The sequence below is a fragment of the Varroa jacobsoni genome, unplaced genomic scaffold (genome assembly GCF_002532875.2).
Source record: "Varroa jacobsoni isolate VJ856 unplaced genomic scaffold, vjacob_1.0 contig00062, whole genome shotgun sequence".
NCBI classification, from domain to species: domain Eukaryota; kingdom Metazoa; phylum Arthropoda; class Arachnida; order Mesostigmata; family Varroidae; genus Varroa; species Varroa jacobsoni.
Window position 1 is genome coordinate 41,742 of NW_019214404.1, and position 21,044 is coordinate 62,785.

At 43.9% G+C, this 21,044-nt stretch overlaps 1 protein-coding gene and 1 long non-coding RNA gene across 3 annotated transcripts in view; one reads left to right on the plus strand and one right to left on the minus strand.

Moving 5' to 3' along the window:
* trol (terribly reduced optic lobes) overlaps positions 1–21,044 on the plus strand; it is a 236,070-nt gene that overhangs the window by 9,596 nt on the left and 205,430 nt on the right. The gene's annotated exons all lie outside the window — the stretch shown is intronic.
* Positions 1–21,044, minus strand: part of LOC147752095 (uncharacterized) — a 50,044-nt gene that overhangs the window by 1,572 nt on the left and 27,428 nt on the right. The window contains exon 4 of one of the 2 annotated variants that reach the window (XR_015315042.1): positions 13,404–14,372. The exons of the other annotated variant lie outside the window; for it this stretch is intronic. This is a non-coding gene — a long non-coding RNA (uncharacterized LOC147752095). Of the gene's footprint in view, positions 1–13,403; positions 14,373–21,044 lie in introns of those variants that run through there. 2 annotated transcript variants of the gene reach the window in all.

Consider the following 21,044-nt stretch of genomic DNA (forward strand, 5'->3'; position numbering starts at 1 on the left):
ATTATCATTAAAAAAACGTTATTAGATAAGTTTAAAAGACCACGAAGATTCAACAACCTACGGCATCTATTAATGGTTGCTTAATGATGGAAAGTAAGCTATATTGACCCAGTAAAAAAGCTGCGATACCACAGGTTTGCACAAAAATATATATAAGGCTGAACATAGATACGATTAGTAACGATTTTTCTGCGGTTAAACAATGAATTAATGTAACAGCCATAACATCCTCTAACGCCTGACAGTCATAACAAAATCTGAAGATCTAATTAGTGACGTAATTAGTAATAGGCGAGGCTTCATTTTGCCCTAAAATGATTATATGCTATGCCCTTACAACGGGACATTAATGATACGAGCGCGAAAATGCCGGAGCACAGAGTCGAGCGTTTCATGGATGATGTTTGTTGAATATTTATACGCGTCTATAAATAGATACGTACTCACCAGAAAGTCACTTCACTGTTCCTATACAAAAAGGATTTTCCTATGTAACCGTACCAATGTGACGTTCACAAGCTAGAGTTCGATGGCTCCGTGCAGTATGCCACGTTTGGTACCGATCAAACACACAGTCGTGTGGGCAAATCTGTGATACGAACAATCCTCTTCAACATTTCTTTTTTCGCCAGAATGGAAAACAACGATTGACGAGAGACAGAACTTTGTTAAGCAGTTCCCCAAACGAGCAGCATTATTAGGGGGTCCTCTACGATGGTGCACCGTACGGGTAGTATAGACTTGGGAGCAAATGGTGTTTTTTTGAACGCAGATAAAGAAATGGTACACACGATCACCGGCCTTCATGATGGCTGCTGTCGTACTTCGTGTTTCGCGCTTCGGCCTGTTTCTGTTTGCTGTTGTCAGTTGTTGAGTTGCTAAAAAGCGCTGATGTAGTGTGGTCGTGTATCAACTGCGGTCGTTCTTCTGGACGCCCCCTCCCCCGGCCGTCTACGCGTTTCACGCTGATTCGTGATTTACCCATACGTTCAGAATATTTTATCTGTGCAGATAAAAAGTAAAGAAGGCTGCTGATGTCGATTCTATTGCTTTTCGCTTCTTCGCGGGTAGACACCTAAACGTTCGATTAGCGGCTAACATAGCCCTCATTTTTCCTACGGCTTCGGCGCTGGAGATGACCAAAGAAGGCGGCAAGGTAATACGTACCAGCAAAAATCCGATGGCTATAAACGTACACATCGATCCGGTGAAGTACCTCTCTATTAGCATATGCATCATAAATTCATCTATGTACCGACTGCATTGTAGACCGATGCACATGTATATATACATATAATGCACATAATATATACAGTAACAATGCAACTAACAAAAACAGTGGCATTCGTTGGTTGTGACGGGAGAAAGTGTGTGCAGCTCGAAGAATGTGGATAGACTGGCGTTAAGAGCTCCCTAATTTCTGAGTAGACACTCTTACTGGATGCTTAGATAGGCTTCTGTTTGAGTAAACGGTTTACCGTCATGTCACATGGGCCAGGAGCGTGATGGCAGTAACTTCCTACAATGGCCTAATAACAAGTCCGTTATGTCTGAGTTGAAATCTAACCCTTATCATTGTGTGTTCGCATTTAACATATATGTGTGTGTTCCCATAAAGACGCTTTGGTGCACTAGTAGGACATCGAAAGAAGACGAACAGATACCATTATGCACATTTTCTGTACGTACAATGTAACTATTTCTAATTGAAGGGCGTTCAATTGTTGACTGCTACCGAATATAGTAGTTCTATTGATATAACATAGATGCATTTTAAAATTGGCTCTGAGATAATATCGTCTGATACTATAACCTCTGTGCTGTTGCTCTCAATGGGCTCCGATTTGCAACAGGGTGAACGGGTCGGCAACTCGTTCCTCAGAGCGGGCTATGTGTTCAATGGCCTTTTCTCTTCGTTGACGCTGTAACAATCACCTTGAGAAAACCGGTGTGATCTTGAGTATATGTTAATTCTGTGAAGCTAATAATGCATTTGATATCGCGTACAATGAAGATCTGTAGAACTCTATCGAAAATGAATGGTCAGTGAATAAATTCAATTTAATTTACTTGATTAGCAGAAGAGAGGATACAACGAAGATCGATCTGTACATCTATCTATTCTGTCTGTGTTCTAAAGCGAAGTATGCTGGCCTTCAGCATTGATTCGCAGTTCGATTGACTCCAGTTTGTTCAGAAGAATAATAAATGGCAAGTTGACGTTCAATCATCCGTGCCATCTGGTCGTTACCACCGCAGGTAAAGCCAGATTCGTAATTAGGCCATGTAAGTACTCTATTGAACTATGTGTTTACCTTTAAGTATATAGAAAATATGCTATCAGATATCTTCCGTTCATGTTATGCATCACATTGCACTTTGCTTTAGGTTTTTTTGCTATACAGAAGCATAGGAATACCATTTCTTGATAAGTTGGTGTTTTGTGCATATCTACGTAGGGCTAAATCAACTCGCTTGGGAGAAATTATCGTCATCCTCCTCTCGGCGATTTGTATATAGGCTATTCATTTCCACAGTCCGTTCAGGGTCAGGATGATTGGGCGGTGAGATCATACCTAGAAGAGCAGGGATTTCCCGGGACGTCCGAGTAGATAAATATACAAAAATGAAGCTGTTAATCCAAGTTGAATAGGCGCTTCTATTTTCAAAAGAAAAAAATGTCTTGAACGTAGAAGACCTGTTGACTTATCTGTGGGTCTATCAGACTACCCACGATCCAGAGCACAGTGGAAAAACGGTAACGGACAATAGTTACAAAACACCTCGACGATTAAGGATTCATAGCATATGAAGTTAAATTTAAGACAATGGGTTTGCCCCCTGTGTCTGTGGAGCACTGATGGCACTAGACCATATCACCAACAAACAGCCAGCTATTTGCTGAAGTCTTCATCGCATCCTTCATTTCTATGTTTCCGAGTAGAAGCCTGGAGGCCCACTGTAAACGTTTGCTAAATATAATTTGCTTATAGAGAGTCTTGATTCAGCTCAGGCATTTTAGGCTCTACACCGGTGCGTCAAGGGCGAAGCAGTTAATAAAAAAGTCAGCCAGTCGGCGAGGTTCGAAGTAGATGAAATCGAATTTTGAGCAACGGGTCGTTAAAGCGGTCCGCCATAGATGAACAAGTAATTATTAGAGTACATTCAAAGAAACGCCGATGAAAATATTTTTTGAACGCTATCAGTAAACAGTATGTTAAAATGGCAACGGGAATAATTTCGAAATGATCGTTTTCAAGTATGTGATAGCTGCGTATGGGATGACAGGCAGGTAACTGCTGCTATGTGGGACAGCTGGGAATTTTCCTGAACCGTCGCATATTCCGCTCGTTGGCCTGCTGAGAGATCAATACTTACGTTCTTGTAGACGATCTTTACTAGACACTAACGTAGCTCACCAATACGAGGTTGTGACCATTTTCTGATACGAAGAACGGAGGCGTACGGGGCATAACTGACGCCAACATGAACAAACCTCTACGTGCCGTTTCTCATAAATGTGGTACATCTAAATTTGCCGAATCAAACACGCTAGACTAAGCAAGACGTCGTAGACACGCTTGTGACAGACACGGAAGCTTCGATTCCTTGCTGCAACAAATATAGTCGCACATTTATCGACGCTGGTCGAAATCTTAAGCCTCCTTTTGTGAAGAGTCAAGACGTCGGCGTTTCATACGATTTAGTGCTCTATTGGTAACATCGAACAACAGACGATCATGCAAATATGACTGATGACAGTTAGGCCGCATGCGAGAACTCAAAGGAAGCTCATTAGCCACATATCCTACGTATACGGCAGCCCGATTACAAGTGGATTCATTAAACCGGCTCGACAAAGTTAGCAAAATCTGTGTCTGACGATCTTCTGTGCACGCCAGATAGGCTACACACGGAACTCAGACTCATTCGCCTTCGGCATCGCCTATCGTCTGCATAATGACTATACACATATGTTTGCTGTACCATTCTATTGGCTTCAATTATAAAATATGGAATCTAGTGACACGCAACCGAAAATGGATAACGTTAGCTTTTTGAGAGGAAAACAAATTGTCGAAGATTCGTGCCGAAAACCGTATTGGGACCTGGCAAGTCTTTAATCTGCCAGCGGTGCCATTGGTTCCCTATTCACCGACTCATAAATATTAATTAATTTAATATTTATCGTTCGTTGGTTTTTTTTTTTTGTTTCTTCTATTTTTCCTATATGTTAACGCTCTGTTCTAACTAGCTACGTTCTTATAAGTTAATCGACTAGCGGCCGTAGCGCAAGAAAGAAATACGACTGAGCTGTCATCGGGCGAAAACTGAGGTCCCACGGTGGTGGATGTTAGCATAAGAAATGAAAGCACAGTTAGCACTAGATAGCATACGGCAGTGCCTCTGTATTCTCGAAAGGAGCTCTTCTAGTTATAGAGTAAAAACGACTTTTACAGCATGTCGTTGTCAGAAGTATTCGTTGGTCGGGCCATCATCGCTGGTCGTTAACGCTATTTAGATTTCGTTAATGTTTATGGAGATTTTGAATAGAGCCGATTAATACATGGCTAACGAGAGGTGTCAATTGTGACGACGTAGAAATGTACGTGTCGTTCCGGTACAACGGTTGACGTGTTTCGATGCAGTTCCCTAGCAAGCGCACGTCTGAATTGTATGTATTCGTACAAAAAGGCGCAGAGAAGTAATGTAGATATTGAATGTCTAAGTAATATATACAGCCAACACAATGGACTTCCACCTCCAGAACTCGGCCGCCGAGATCTGCGAAGGACCGCAAAGTGCTGGTTTTCAGCTGTAGTTGACACGTTTCAGATAACGAGCCTTCTGGCAAGCCGAGATTCCCATCCCATGTCCAAATCCGCAGAGAATTGCACCAGTCTTTCCAGGTGATATGAAAACTAATGTACGTCTGATGGGGAAGTAGGCACGATTTATCAACGGTGTAGCTTTTCAAGACGGTACTCTCTTAATAACACAAGTATCCGTTGATCTAGTGCGGAACAGTGAATCTATCATAACCGTCGCGTCTACGAATAGAAAAGATATTACCAGCTTTTAGCTAATATAGTTAGTCGCTAGTGAAATGTATGATCGTAGTCTTCTATCGTTTGACATGCCTATCGGTGTTTCGTACACCGTTTCTATACAAGTCGACTTAGGCGTATCCAAGGTGCAAATTGATGTTTCGGGGAGGTGTCTGTATTGCGGTAGAGGTCGGCTTTGCCGTTGCCATATCAATCTAGTTAGGTTATTCATTGCGTATTTTTTATGACGACTATATTATAAACAAGGTTAGATGTCGTAATAATTAATCGGCATCGATTCTACCACGGATTCTTGTCGATTGCGGTCTTACGAAGGGACGTACCACCTATACAACCCGGTTACGACTAACGTTTGACACGTTCCTCCTGGAAAACGTAAGCCATTATAATCTTCCGTTCATAAATATTGGTTAAAGCCTCTAAATGCAGATGACGAAACGCAGAGCCTATTTACATGACCCTGCGCCGTCAACGTAAATACCAGCTGTACCTTAAGGCTACTACAGGACTACGCCCTACATACGGTTTTCGATTTACGAATACATACGGTTGATTATATTTAGCTTTTTACACAGTTTAGTTTTTCGAACCTTAACCGGATTAAGTATATCGGTCATCCACAGCTTGCCGGGTGTGTTGAAATGATTGATGCTTTTAGACGCGGAAGCTTTAGCAATTTGACGCGCGTCAAGGTTTGACAAAGCTATCCTGTAGGCTATGTTCGTGCCCCAGGCAACCGCACTGAGTGGGGGTCCATACTGATGCAACTATCGACTATAGGCAAGGTGTTCTATGTTTTTAAAGTTTTTTTTTAAAGTCAGCTGATTATGAGAGATACTTCTGACGTTACGTTATAGTTTTTAGGTAGAGATAGGCTGGCCTAAAGATATGCATGGTTATGCCTATAGCTTGGAGAATATTCCAATTCAAATAGATAATTATTCTTACGCTTAACGTTATTGTATAACGAACTGATGCGTACCCCTACATAAACTTACCAGATAACCTGTGCAACAGTTCAGACAGAAGATCGTAGTAAATTTTCGCTCTGTCATCACGTCGATTCAGCACTTTGCAGATGTCATCATCGCAGCAACAGAAGACACGCGTTCTAACGCTCAAACTAAAATAATCAGGTAACGGCTGTTGTATTACACAGCACTTATTTAACTAAACAGTGTTTTAAGATCGTATCGATCATTTGGCCTTATTCTCAAAGCCTCTTTATATTCGTGTATGTGTTTTTTTTTTTTATTTTTACCCTTTTACTATAGTGAACGATACAAATTATAATTAATCGTGACTGTGATGCGAGTGACTGTTCCGGGGTAACGAGAAGCGTGAAACTGAAATACAACAGCCATCATTGACCCTAACAACATCAATGTTGATTAACCGAATCAGTAGGCCACGCTTGTCTAGAGGATACTGTCACCCAGCTCGTACTTGTTTAGGTCCTTTGCTTATGAGCTTATGCTAATCATTATCTTTGAAGGATTCTGCTTTTTTTTACTTTCTTTACTGTTGTTCTGTGGTTCGCAAGAAGATCGGCTCACTTTCGACGCGACGTGTCCTCTGACTAGTCTGGCTGTGGTGCAATTGTTTCTGTTTTCTATTTTTAAGCAATACATGATTGATCTATTCAATCTTGACACCAATGGATCGTCTGTCGTCGGGGGCGATTATTTGAGGGCTCGTTTGGAGTTTGACTAGCACTTGCTTAGGCTGTAGCTACGGCTCAACCTGCCGCTTCTGTTGGTGGAAAGCGCGCGTTTTGTTAGCCACAAAAGGGCAGATGCACTGCACAGGGGTATCACATCACAGCGACCATATGAGGTAAGGGACGATGCGTTGAAGTGGCTTGATCATTGACGTTCTATGACTAACGCTTTTTCGTGTTACGCTTGTCGAATTGACCTACTCTATAATGATGATCATACTTGCGATGCGGGTTTGCCTCTCGAGACTAGCGAGCAGAATCGTCCCGAATCCGCCATTGAGACTATTATTCTGCTGACCATCCCGAAGTTTCGAACTCAGTATCAAATCTCGGGCGAGGCGTCTCTCGAGAGTGGATGGATTGTGCAGTTGTAGTGCGTGTAGCGTCACTAGAGACGAATAAAGACGTTACACGCGCGTAAAAATTGAGCACGCATTGAACGAGGCGCCTTGTGCAGTTCGTTAAGTACTCGCTGTCGAGTCATTTCCGCGGTATCGAATAAATAAAGCACTTTATTAGAATCTCGCAAGAAAACCTATACTTTGCCTTGTTGTCACTGTTCCTAGTTCATTGATCTCCAATATACTCTTAAGCGGGCGGTTGTTACCTACTCCAGCTGTGGCTAAATGATATGTTGAGAGATAGGCAAGTTTGAATAGATATAATCGAACTGGATGATTTGTTTTTAAACCCATTGGGGCATTTGCATGTATTTACGATACGTTCGCATGGACTGGTCCTGGGCTTCTCACACAAAGCCAATCCGATTCAAGTATGACAGGCTGAGCACGTACAATGTGAACATATGCTTCGACTGATGGCTTCCCGTGCTGTACGATTACTAGGTTCATTGGTGTTAATTATATATATTTTTTGCTTCAATTCATTAGGTTTAGCGACGCTGAAAAGTGCAACCCACAATATGGGCTAAAAGCTCTTACAACACCTTATCCTTACAACCTTAAAGATCTCATTTGCAGCAAATATGGTGACCATGCATCTCCATAACACGCAGCCGAATTTCTACAACAAGTAATCCGTATGCTTACTTAGCCTGCTGTTCCCTTATGTACACTGTCGTTTACGTAGTTAATCTACTTAGGTTAAGAACAGCTAGTCCTGATAGTCAAATAAATGACCGTCACGTTCCAAGAGCTTCTCACTCGAGCTTTTCGGAAGGAAGTAAAGGTTTCGAATATATCTGTAGTGTAATTGAGCCTTCTTTCTCATTTTACTATCCGCGGGAAAGTGAGAGTCATTTTTATTGGCAGATTCCAAGTTAACTAGACGTGAAAAGAGAGAGCCCGTGCCCGCTCCTTTCAGGCTATGCCACAGTAGCACAGCGTTTCTAGCAGCGCCACTACCCAAATCTAACTTTTTACATTCAAGTTGAACACATAGTCGGAGGGAAATTTTGAAATAAAGAAGGAGCATGTCATTTGTTACTATAATGCTTGCGTTCACGTTACAGCGATACTTTGTAAATTCAGCTCGCGTATATAGAACAATTGGCACGCTACCGACACGCGTATTAGGGTTCGAAGGGTTTTTCGAAATTAAATCCGGACGTTTAGGGTTTCTGATTTTTTCCAGTTACGATCGTCCTCAACGGTGCTCAGTGACAGATTGAATGTTTTGTTGAATAAACGCTGTGCAATTATGAGCTAGATAATTTAAATAGTTAGTATATTCGAGGATCGTTTTTATCGAAATCGGAAAGGTATTTTCTGTATCCGTGTCCTTATTAGTTTTCTATTATCCCGCAGCCGAAAACGGTGAATTATTGCGCAAATCTGCAGGCCACCTTTTGACCGTATATGTTGTCAACGAGGGCAAAGTTGGCTGCCAGTATGAGGCACACTCGGATAAGTCCTGAATCCGATCACGTTACTGCACTCAGCCACTGAACGCACTAGAGTACAAGGAGAAACCAATTTTTTTCATGTTGCCCATAAATTATCGGTTTGCTTGTTGATCACACCTCGATTGGTGGTTGAGAGTGCGGTATGTTCGGATCATAGCGATTTCTTTGGTTCTGCCACCTCTCTGCTCAGATCTCTGCTTTCCTTTCCCCCAATCCCTCCGACAGTCTTCGTTCATTCTACTCTATGTCCAGTAGCCCTTTTCAGTGCTTCTCTGTTCTTGGCTAATGCGACGAGCAGTTCAATGTTTTCAGTGATGGTGGCACGGTGGCGCGATAGACCGGGAATGACAGGATTCTCGCCTCCTGCAGGCCAACGAGGTCTGATTTTCGGAGTTCACTCTTTTTGTCGTCCTTTTTCTTTCTTCTGCCTAATCAGCGGATCGTTCTAGTCACTGCCCCTGTTTTCTTATAATTCGAATTCAAAATCAAGTCTTGTCTTTCCCGGTTTGTCTTGTTCACTTATTCTCTTTCTCGTTGCACGACAAAAGACGACTCGATCTGCGGCTGTCTTCAGACCATGCGCCCTGGACCGGCTCGCAATCGAGATTCCGGCTACTATCAGCCTGCCGGATAACGGTCTCTTTTTCGAGTTGGGGACTGCGCTTTGACCGACTAAGAAATTAGCATCCGTAACGGAGAGCTTTTGGGGGGTGGTTGCCGGCTGTGGCGTCTTTGCCTGTGTATTACTGTTCGTTGCCGCGTTTGCCTTCTGTAGACCGTTGGCTTTTCGCAAGAGACTTTGTGGTATGGAGGACGGCTGGAAAACGCCTCTGTCGGTCAGTCCGAGAAGGAAACGATCGCCTCGGCGAAAAAGTACGGCTGGTGTTCGGAAGAGTCTGAGAAAGACTGCGTGAGTGTCAGATCTGGACCTGGTAATAATAGGCCTGCTGAAAAACCAAGAACGCAACGGGCTGGCATGGATCTACAAGGGGGTGTCGTCTGAACAGCCTTGCGGGTCTAGCTCTCAGCGGCCAGTGATACCACGATAACGTTGGCGGTGGCGGCAATGAACACGGTGGGAACTAACTTGGAATGAACCAGTTGGCTTAGCAGCCTGCGCCGCTGCTGGGCCGAATGGTACAGAAGCGTTCTGTTGGTCACATATGCTGAATATTCAAGCACTCGGTCGGTTGGTTGGTTCGCTTAAACGTGCAGTTGGATAGCCGCGTATCGCGTCTGACCGCCGCACGCTAATACTGGTCGGGGCTAGGAACATCCGAAGGCCTGGAAAGGCACGGCTGGAAGCAAGCACTAGCAAGGGAGACTGATATGGAACAACTACAAGCACGGGACCGATAGATGATCCATGCAGGGCAAAAAATCTTGACGAGACGCGCGGGGACAGACGATTTTTTTGGCCGACCCCTGCGTTTCTGTCTAAGCTTTAGAGAAAAACAAGGCGATTTGACCAAGACAGGAATCGATTAGGGTTGGAGGTCAACCGAGCACATAGCGTTCCAACGACCAGCCAGAGGTCGACTGCGGCTGCTGCGGCACACGGCATGCCGGCTGCCTCTGCAATGATCACAATTATACTTGCATACGTGGAAACACATTGTTCATTTGGCAATGGTAGTGCTAAATACGAGGGTGTGTGCAGTAAACTAAATAACAAACAAAAGAGAAAAATCATGGGGAGTTACAGAGGAGCTAAGGCCTTTCATTAGAGTAGCCACTGGTGCTGGACTCACGGATGGAAGTTAAATCTGCTCTCGGTGAAAGGCAGGCATTATCGCATCACAGCGCAGTGTTTGTGGCGGATGTTGTGAGGTGCACGCCAGAGCCACCGGCAACGCGAGGTGTCGTCGTTGTCGTCGTCGTAGACATAATTATCGGCTGTGGCCGTGAAATATTTTGTCTCATACGCGCTTTGGTCGCTCGCGTCCATTGTTTTGTTTCGTTTTACTGGAGCGAGCTGGTGGATGGATGCATTAAGGTCGAATAGAGGTCGTGGCCGGCAGCTGAGGTTGAAAATCTCCACTGTCCATGGTCGTCGAGCTTAATGCAAGCGCCCTTATTCTCCACAGGGTTCACTGAAGGGTTGTTAAGGGCTGGACCGGCCAGCTGCCCAGTCGTTTGCTACCCGTTAACCGAGAAGAGGCTTTCACATCTCACGGCAAAGGACAGTTGTTGTAGTAGTAGTAGTAGCAGTCGAATTCGGTCGTTTACAAAGAGTAACGAGTCGACCATGGTCGATGAACTGTCTATAGCGGAAAGCAGAACAATTTGTCGTACGTGTGAAGAGAGCTTTAGTAAACAACACAATTCTATTTACATATAAAAACGTGCTTTAAAATAGCCATGCCTATATAGAAGTAACACTAACATAATCTATTCTCAGTGCTCCTGAACTTATAACTTAATACTCCATAGGTTCATATATATTGCTAGGGAAAACGTGATGAATGGTGAAACTGAAATGGTGTACTTTTTTTGTTTATCCATTAATCGCGCCTGCGTTCGTGAGATAAAAAGAACAGGACAGCAAGTGTACAGTTGTCTACTTCGGCGAAACGCACTGGCAAGGACAGAGACATTTTTTAAGTGTCAGGGAATAGAAAATCATCAGAAAGTAATGGAAAAAGCATGAGCTAAACATAATCCATCTAATAATTAAGTCATCCAATGGTTTATGTGGGTTCATTGTTATCGTCAACTGCTGGCAGTCTGTTGGGAGTAATGGAAATTCCGTGCGTCGATGTCTTCTTTTCTACCATTCACATTTAGTGTGTAGTATAGACAAACGACCTGCATGAGTAGCTACCAGTTGTAGGAAATATGCCGTAAATAGCATAGTCCGCGTGTCCGTCTTCTACTTCTATCGTGGCACAGACTTTACACCGTTTCTTCCAGCTTTTTGACTGACTTGGGAAGTAGCAGTAGGTGGAACGAGTTCTTACTCGGCATCTTCTGGGCATCCGTAATCGCACACAATCTTTCGAAAGCAACTCGCAGACCTTAAAGATAGCTTATATAACAGGAACTGTATCTATGATCTGCGAGCACACACAGATATACATCCAAATGAAATACACTGTTTTTTTGCATGCTCTTCTAACAGCGATTTGAGTGAACGAATCGTTCTCCACGAGATCAGCCTTGCGAGTGTGTGCCAGGTATATTGGTTAGTTTCTTATTGATTTGGTCGGTAGAATTTATTCAAGTTCAGAAAGACAAAGGTACTCTGGAACTTCTGGTCCATACGTAGGGTTTTTTTTCGTAAGCAAATATTTCGTCATATGCTTCGTCGCCTTCGTTGGAATATGTCTATGGAATTGGCCTCTTGATGCGGTGTTTAGTGCGAGTTTTTTGCCATCGTAAGATTCGCTTATAAGAAGAAGTAAGATACCATTTTACTCCGGTTTGAATTGGTGGCGCATCCCGATAACCTACTGCCGCGTATATGTTTTGTCAGTTGGGGGGGTAGGTACGTAATGAACGTTAGCTATCTCGAAAACGCTATTGCCGGATTTATACATTACGTTCTATCTAAAGCGATAATGGCACGTTTTCGTCTGCCAGTCATGAACGCACGCACGCACGCATGTATCTTATGGCATTGGCGTGCACAATGCGTTTTGTTGTTGACAATTTGCTGGTTTGTGTCCAGACACATCTGGTAGCTGTAAATGTATACTTTGACAAAGCAATTTCATATGAATGTATTATAGTCTATGATTATAACAATGCGTTTTTAAGCTTAAACAATTAAGGCACCACTAATTTCAGCAAGTACGCTTGCCACAGCAGCAGGGAAAGCCACTGTATAACTATACGACCGTCTCTAGGGACAGAGCGGACAATTTTCGCTTAACAAGCCGCAGAACGCTTGCCATTTCCCATAGCTATTAATTTCTATTTACTTTTACTGGGCTGGTAATGGTAGCAAATATTTTGCCTCGAACCTGGGTTATTTTTGTAAATGGCGGCTGATGACTTTTAGCAGCTCGAAATCAAATTCTAGATTACATTTATTTCGGTTGCTTTCGTAGATGGTAGTGAAGCGGAACCGTTTTACACAGCGGAGTGGAATACCTCGTCAGGGACGAAAGTAATCACATAAGACCGAATTAGCTAACGGTAATAGACATGAACAAATAACCCGTGATGGACCGCGGGAAACTTACCACAACAACTTTTCCTATATTCATAAATTATACACAATACATCTAATACTACTATTAACACTTATATAATTCGAACTCGAACCGGGAGAATACGACACTGATCGGCGTGCCAACGCCGTTTTTTCAGACACCCAAGGGAACCATCTGCAGGTGTGGCAAACTCTAGTTATGCAAATGCTTCGTGGTATCTTATTGCCTTTTACATGTTTTTCGTGGATTCACCGCAAGATTCCCTGAGCAGCATAGACCCCATTCGATGCTGACCCAGTGTACACCTCAATTCTGATCTATTTTTCTGTTCCGCAGGCATTAAACTATAGTAGACTAAAACGGCAAATTGTCACAGCTAAAGACGAATGGTTATATGAAGTAATCTCTTCTGTATGACTAACATTCATAAAAAATAAAGAGAGACAAAGAGCAATCATTTAGACGTAAATTTTGAAGGGAATTCATCAAACAAGTTTCCATACATCTTGCGATCTTTTATTCGACAGATCCGATAACGGCAGCTGGCCTATACGGAAAACTATTCAACTTACGATTTGATATATTCGTTTCCTTTATTAAAAGCTGCTGGATAACGCGCGAAATATTTACATCTGAATAGTGCTCTGAAACGGCACGTAGAGGTAACACTGATTTTGACAGTGGAACCACGGGACACTGTGTCAGTTGGCGCAGGCGCTACAAACTCGATTTTTTAAAGTTTATTCCTTTTGGGTATGTGTCCTGCTTGTAGGGTCGGACTGTCGTATCAGTTTGTTGTAGCCATTTCCATGACTTTAATCACAGTAGCAACTGCCAAGCTGCTGAATCTCGTTCCAACAGCTCTACTGCTGTTTCTCAGATCTCTTGTACTCAGCCTTTCCGGTTCGACGGCCATTCCCCAGAAAGTGAACATTTCAGGGGAGCATCCCCGTGAAGGATCCCTTAAAATTTTCCTTTAAGAGTTTCCTTTGACCCCCTCTCGATCGTCGTCTGGTGTTCGCTTGCCTTAGCAGCGGTGTCAACTTTTAATTTCGTGACCTGTTTTGGCGCATCGTAGCACTGAAGAAAAGAGCAAGCACATCTGGCGGAGGAAAGGAAGTTATTTGATATTCACTCTTTGGAAAAGGCAGGGGGGGGGGGGTGCGTACGTGAAGCTCCACGCTCTCTGCAGCAGCCTGGTTTTCGCTTTTTCTCCAATCTCTTCTTGTCGTGCATGAGATGTCTGTCTTGCTTTGACTCCTTTTTGTCAGGCCCAGCTGGCAAAGCATTAAGTCTCGGGCGGTGCTGCCTCCAAGACAGGGGCCGCGGACGTGAGCATGAACCCGAAAGTGTTCAAACGACAGCCCTCGGAGGAAGAGCTTTCTCCCTCTTGTCCTTTTTCATCCTGAGTCTGGAAAGCTACAGCAATGTCTGCATGTCGTCCCTGAGGCCTCCATAGTTCAGTCATTACTAGTGTGTCTTCCACAGACTGTTCGTAAGCGCACTGATAGTGACGACGACAGCATGCCGAGCGCACAAGAGCTGGTTCGAGGAGGTGACGCCTTCGTCGTCGTCGTCGTCGTCATCGAAGCGGACGCAGTAAATGCAGCAGTTTTTAGCGGGAACGATATAAAGAAAAAAGAGATAAAAGCAGAGGAAATGACTTTTCAACGGGAACAAGGCGTTGTCTACTGCCGCAGTATGGGGGCAGCTGTTCCAAAGTGAAACACTTTGTTTGCTTCTGAACACAGTCTAGTTAAAGAGATTTAGATAGAAGTTATTTTTTTTTATAGTTATTGTTGTTATTAGTACGTATTCTGTTTACTACTATAAGAAGAAATCAGTGCACTTCTTGTTACATGGAAGTATGATTGCCTATTCTGGTATGAAATGGATTTTGGCAGCACGAACAACCTTGTTTCTAGTATTTACCAGTGGCGAAAAGAAGTACGTTCGTAACTTTGAGGAAATGTTGACGTTTCCACATTTTTAAAAATGTACTTGGCTATCTACCTATGTCCCGTTATGCAAAGTCCACCATGCAGCTGCTCGCAGCTTCGATTTTACATAGACGTTGAAAAAATTGTCTGTGTTAGGCCAATACGTGGACACATTTGCGATGCCAATGAGTGTTCAAGTAGGTACATAATTATTTTATTCTATGTATAAATATGGTACAATTAATTTCAGTACATAAATATGAGGAAATAGAAAATAATTGTTATGATGAAATGTTGAATTTTTAGCGAGAAATGTTTAACAAAGTTCATCTTTACAATGAGTCAGGTTAGTTAAAATATTTATGAGATATAGAAGGACATAATTAAAATCTATTGGCAGTTTAAATAGGCTACCTGTTTATTTTCTAACCTTATGCCGTGTTAGAAAGTCTAGTGTCTTTAACGAAGCGGAGACCATTTCGAATAAAGGACGGTTCAAGCGAGTACCGTCATACGTAACTTATAGATGTCAGGGACCCATAGCGCTAAGCATAATTTCGAATATATGACCGCAATTAATGTAGTACTAGCAGCCTCTGTACATAGTAATGCAATGACGCGATCGCACATTAACTAGCCATATATGTTCGTGCAGTCAATGTGGAACTTCAACTTGACATACATCCAGTGATAATGATTGCCTCTCAAGGATGTCGACGACCCAAACGGAAAACTTTTTGACTGACAAGTCCGCTGAACTTAGCCAATGGTGCTGGTTTCCTTGACTGATCTAAGCCGTTACTGGTGTATACTAACTAGACTGTTTCCTGCCTTCCGCCAATGAGTAACCCTTAAGTTTTGGCAGTTAGGCAGATTACACTAACTCTTTTCTTATATGGTTTATGTTATTTACGAGCGGCCTTCAGGTGTGGCACAGACCTGTCAGTGTCATAGAGAGCGTATACCATCTAGATGATACTAGCAATAACTTTGATGTTATTTAGCTCAATATTATGCCTACTGATAGGGGAATATTTTCAGCTATAACAAAGTGAAGATAGATAGTACCTCTTTCGGCAACCGCGTCACGATCTTGTATTGCTAATGACCGTCCGGAATCCGAAACTAAATATTATAATATCTTGTTTAATTCGATTCTTGCTAACGTTTTCCTATGGTAAGCAACCTGTCTGCACTTTTGCAGGTTTTGCTAGCGGCTTACGAATAAAGCGCAGTTTACCCGGTGAAACCTGGTTGTCATGCAAGGCGCCCGAATACATGGGAGACCATAAAATGAACTTTACTTCATTTTCTTTTTTTTGAAAGCCTGAAAAATCGGGTGGGGCGGATCTTCGTTTTACGTGCTATGCAGAGAACATTTGTAAGATACGGATGTAAGTACAAGGTCGTTCAGGTTGAAGAAAAAGAGACGCAATGTGATGCCCTTTTGCCGTTCCGAAAATGCACGCTCCGAAGAATTGAACCTGCAGCTAGGGAACAAGTCGCTGAACGATGACAAGAGAATCGCTGGAATCAGATTGGTATGTACAGTCTTGGATGCTGATATCATTCCTTTGGAATCAAACGAAACCCCAACTTTTTCCAATAAGGCGAGATGATGGCAACAAAAAGGACATCTAGATACGCCTAGATATGTAGTACACAACACATATACCTGTCGATTCTCTGTAACCGCTTGGGTTAGAACCATGCCGAGATAGATCTTAGACGCTAGCCGGGGAAAAAGCAGGGAAATAACAATTAGTTTTGTTGGGCTAGTGAAAACGAATGGGATTTTTTGGGCCACACATCGGCAAAATATTATTGCGTACAGCGAATTTGCCGAGAAGCGGAAGTATCTATAGAAGAGCGGTAATGGCAATAAGTCGGATACAAGGGAAGGCAGGAAAAGAACAGCAGAGGAGATCTAAGACATTATTTTAAAGAACTAAGGCAAGAAGAACCATGGAAGAGAGTGAAAGTGCACTTTTATACCACTGCGGCCGAAGTAATGGCATTTCGTATTTAAAACTCCCTCTCTATGACAGAGCAAGATGAGTTTACAGGGGCTGAGTTCGCTCGAACCGATCCTTCATTCCATCATGTCTATACGAACTCTTCTGTGGGTGTCAATACAACACGCAGAGAGGAATGGTGCTTAATGATGTTTCTGTTCACCGCTCACACATTTAACGGCGTCATGTGCTTAGGTCAAGTAGGTCATATCTCTGCTCCGTGCGATAAGATCGTGACCCTTTAGCCAAGACCTCCCCCGCCCCCCGTAGAACAACTCGATAGCGGCTTTTACGTATTTGTTAGCGACAGCGAGGCTTGGGGCGTAATAGTAGGGATCACATGGAGGCTGGTTTAGCTCGCGACCGAGTTCGCTGAGACTGCGATGAAAGAATCGCAAGTGACAGCCGTAGCAAGAGGGAGGGTGACACCGACGTTGTGGAAGGCCGACTATCCCTCGACGAACTCTAGGGAAGCAGAAAGGGTAACTGAACGAGATAAATACAGACTCAGTGTACGAGAGAGAGGAATAGTTGTCTAACGACAGCGACCGTCTGAAACGAAACGCTTACGCCAATATAATGTAAGACAGAGGAAGATACAAACGAACTCGCTGGCTACGCGGCGCAGCGACCTGACCTGGCATGGTCCCAATTAGGCAATGCACGGCGCTTTGCCATTGATGAAGCTTAAATATTTGGGGTGTGGCGGCGGCGGCGGGGGCATGGTAAATTTTACCAGCAGAAGTAGCCAACCATGAGGGAAACAATGTCATAATGATGGCCGAAGCCAGGATGGAGGAAACCTGAGGGAGCTTCGAAATACGGGTTTGGTGAGGCTGTGTGCTCAATGCATACCAGGGCTACGGCACTGGTATTCACTTGAATCTGTGTCCGGACTTTGCTCACGTTCAATAGAAACGACAAATGCTAGCACTGTGAAAAAGGGGTCGCCGGCCGAAAACTGCTAATACCGATCTTCACCGTTGCTGCATTAACCAATCAGTTAACCTTGATTCGCAACTAGAGTGGCACGGGGAGCAGTAGTGACGACGAGTCATGTCATTGTAGAGAGCAATGGCACCAGTGCTTTGGGTTAGCGTCGGTAGCAAACATTGCACCCTTCCTACGCTACGACCAATAAACTTTGATCTCGCAGTCCTTAACATTTTTCGGTGCTATATTGCGAGAATCAGTAATGTACGTAGCTCGGCCGTTCCCTTCGTCTCGCGGGAATCCGTTAGTGGCTATCGAGAGAGGGAACGAACGACGGCGAAACAATCTGGTGATAGGAGCGTAAAAGGGACCGCCTGAAAGAAAAATCCAATTGGGCTCTCCTAAAGGAGCTTACGTCCCAAAGACCAAGCAACCAATAGGTCTCTCTCTCTCTCTATCTCTCTCTCGCTTTCAGTAAACAGCAACTCTCCTCACTCTTACGTATACGATGTTCGTTTGAAACATGCACTTACTGGTCGCATGAGTTCCTGGTGTAAGGTAACCCGCCATTTAGTTAACGCGAGGCGTTCCATCTGCCGCCGAAGCAGCTGCTCTAACGCAGAACTGTGAAGGACTGCGTTCGCTATTTGCAGTAAGTTGACTTGAGCGGCGTCGCTGTCAATAACGCCAATGAGTCGCGAGCATTAGTTCGTATTACGATGTTTGACCTAACAGCTCCAGGGTGGCGTTGGCTTGCATAAATGCTCGGTTCAAAGCGTTTTACACCGAAAAAACTCCCAGATATAGTCTTTCGCTGTGTTTTGTCCAACATATACATATACCAGCACAATTAATGTGAGCAACTAACGGCGACAGTCTGAGGTACCCATTGCGGTACGGATTAAATGGTAATTTTGACGATGAAAGTGATAACGTTACCTTCATAGAGGCCAAGACTAAGTTCTCGAACAGGCTGAATAATCTCGCACAACGTCAGCTAGGTAACTTTTACACTCTTAGCCATATGCTAGCAAATGAATTGCAGTGATTTCATACTGTATCGAGATCACTGGGGGACGTAACGCATTATACATACAATTGTTTCGACGAGAAACCCTTTCGTTGGCTGGATGAAGCTACTTTTCCTGCTGCGAACATGGCACGATTTTTATCAAGCCGATCCAACGTGCATTTAACTATTGAATTCATGAACTTGTTCACGAAATTACAGTTCCATGTGGCTCTATCGATAATTGTGCCAGCATTAGATGTTGTCGTGGTCGGGCTACGACTACCCGAATCGTGCGGTCTAGGCTAGCCAGTCAAAAAAGTCCGTGTTTTTCGTACGTCTGTTGTCCTACACAAGTAACACCTCGCCAATTGAACATGTTAACCGTTCCCATGTGTTTATCTATCTCAACCGCTCGCATGTAACGCAAATCTACGTAACCGCTCGTAACCTTTCATGTAATAATGATAATGTAAATAACATAATTATGCATTATTTTTGCATTGCTTGCATGTAATTGCGTGACCTCTTGAGTGTGCGTTGTTGATCTCGTGGGTTGCTTACAAGATTCAATTGAAACTTCCTGAGAGTTCGACCAAAGCTGGGCTACGCCACAGTTCGTCATGGGTTAAGGTGAACGCTCTGGTGAAGGCTCTGGTTTTACTGCAGGACTAGTCACTCTTGGTATATTTCTCCCGTACATGTAATGCGATTACATAGGTATCAACGGTAGTAGCAATGACAAGCGACATTTCTTTTTGAGTCTATAAAACTTCGTCGCTCTTGCTGTTGTTGACACGCGTCGTGGCGCAATTGGCCTTTTCACTAACTTTCCACTTACCAGTTCAGTCGACATTGCTCACGTTCTACATAGGGCCTGGCTAGCCAGCCGGCCACCATTCCTTCCTGTGTAGATGTAGACGACGAATGACACTCGGATAAGGATGATACGGCAAAGCCCTTAAGCTTCAGACCCCAGCTGCATAGGCCTTTGCGCGGTCTCGGTAGGCGCACACCTCGTCAACCGCCGCCGCTCTCTCGACGACAGTCAGCGAACCGCTACTACAGCAGCAGTAGCAGCAGCAGCACGCTCACTGATGCTGATTTGCATGATGATCCTCGGCTGCAACAGAGAAGACCAAGTCGGCAGAGGTAAGGTTGCGGCCAGATTTCATCTTTTCCTCTGTCAACCACTCTCGGTCGCAGTAACCGTAGCTAGTCGAGCGTTTCCTTCGCTTGACATGTGTGGCAGGCCAGGCGTCCTCCATTTCTGCTGATTGCATCCGCCGTCGGCTTCGCCGTGCATCCGTCAGTAGCTGTTCTATCTCGCTGTTATACACAAGAGTCCCAAGGACCACACAGACAGCTTGTACTTTCTTTCTTCCGTTCTTTGTCACTCGTTCGTTCGCCGTAGCTGTCCAGATATTACGGCTAGACGTCCACACTGTGCTTGCCTAGCAAACAGCTCCCCACTGCCCGAAGGCGAGTAAACGAACGTCTACCATACCTTTAATGTGTCCACCGCAAGGCCTTGGTCGTCGTCGCCAGAGTCTTCTTTGTCCTCGATTTCGTCGGCCTGCTTCTTCAACCTATCTCATGAGATGCATCTCGTCTTTTATGCGACACACAAGAAAAAAGCTGGCAAGGATTCTAACGGTAGTTTCCCTCGCTTGCTCGCTCGTTCGTTCGTTCGTTCGTTTTCTACCTGAGTCTTACACTCCTACCCCTTCTGCAGTCCCCCGCGAGCACTTTTTCCATTGACACTCTTGCAGCTTGCAGCCATTTGCAAAAAAATTACAGAGTTAGCAGGCACAGCCTGATTTCGTCATGCTGTCGTCTGCTTCCAGTTTTTTTCTGCTGATATTCCTATCCGCCTTTAAACTTTGGAAAAAATATGTCAACATGATCTCTCTCTCTCTCTGCTTCGCCTTTCCTCTTTCTCTGTATGGAAAAAAAACCAATGCTTCTTTCGCATGTGCACATTAAAAGATGCTACAATACAGCGTACGATAGGCTTTGGTGCAGGCGCATGATAGGATTCATATCTCGGATGGCTTCGAAGCTGAAAGCTCTCGCAGTCTGTTACTGCAGTGTTGTTGATTTTTTATCTATTTCATGCTGAACGATGCGCAAGTAAGATGCGACGTATATGATGGTTGGTACACATTGTTGACGTTTTCAATTCACTAACGCGACAGCGGATAATTAGTAAGCACTGTGAATCTATGACTGATAATTACTGTAAAAAACGCTATTCGTGGAACTGGCCTATATGCGCAGCATTAGAAATCGTTATCGATAACACTGGAGGGTCGGAGACGTGGCCCAGCCTAACTG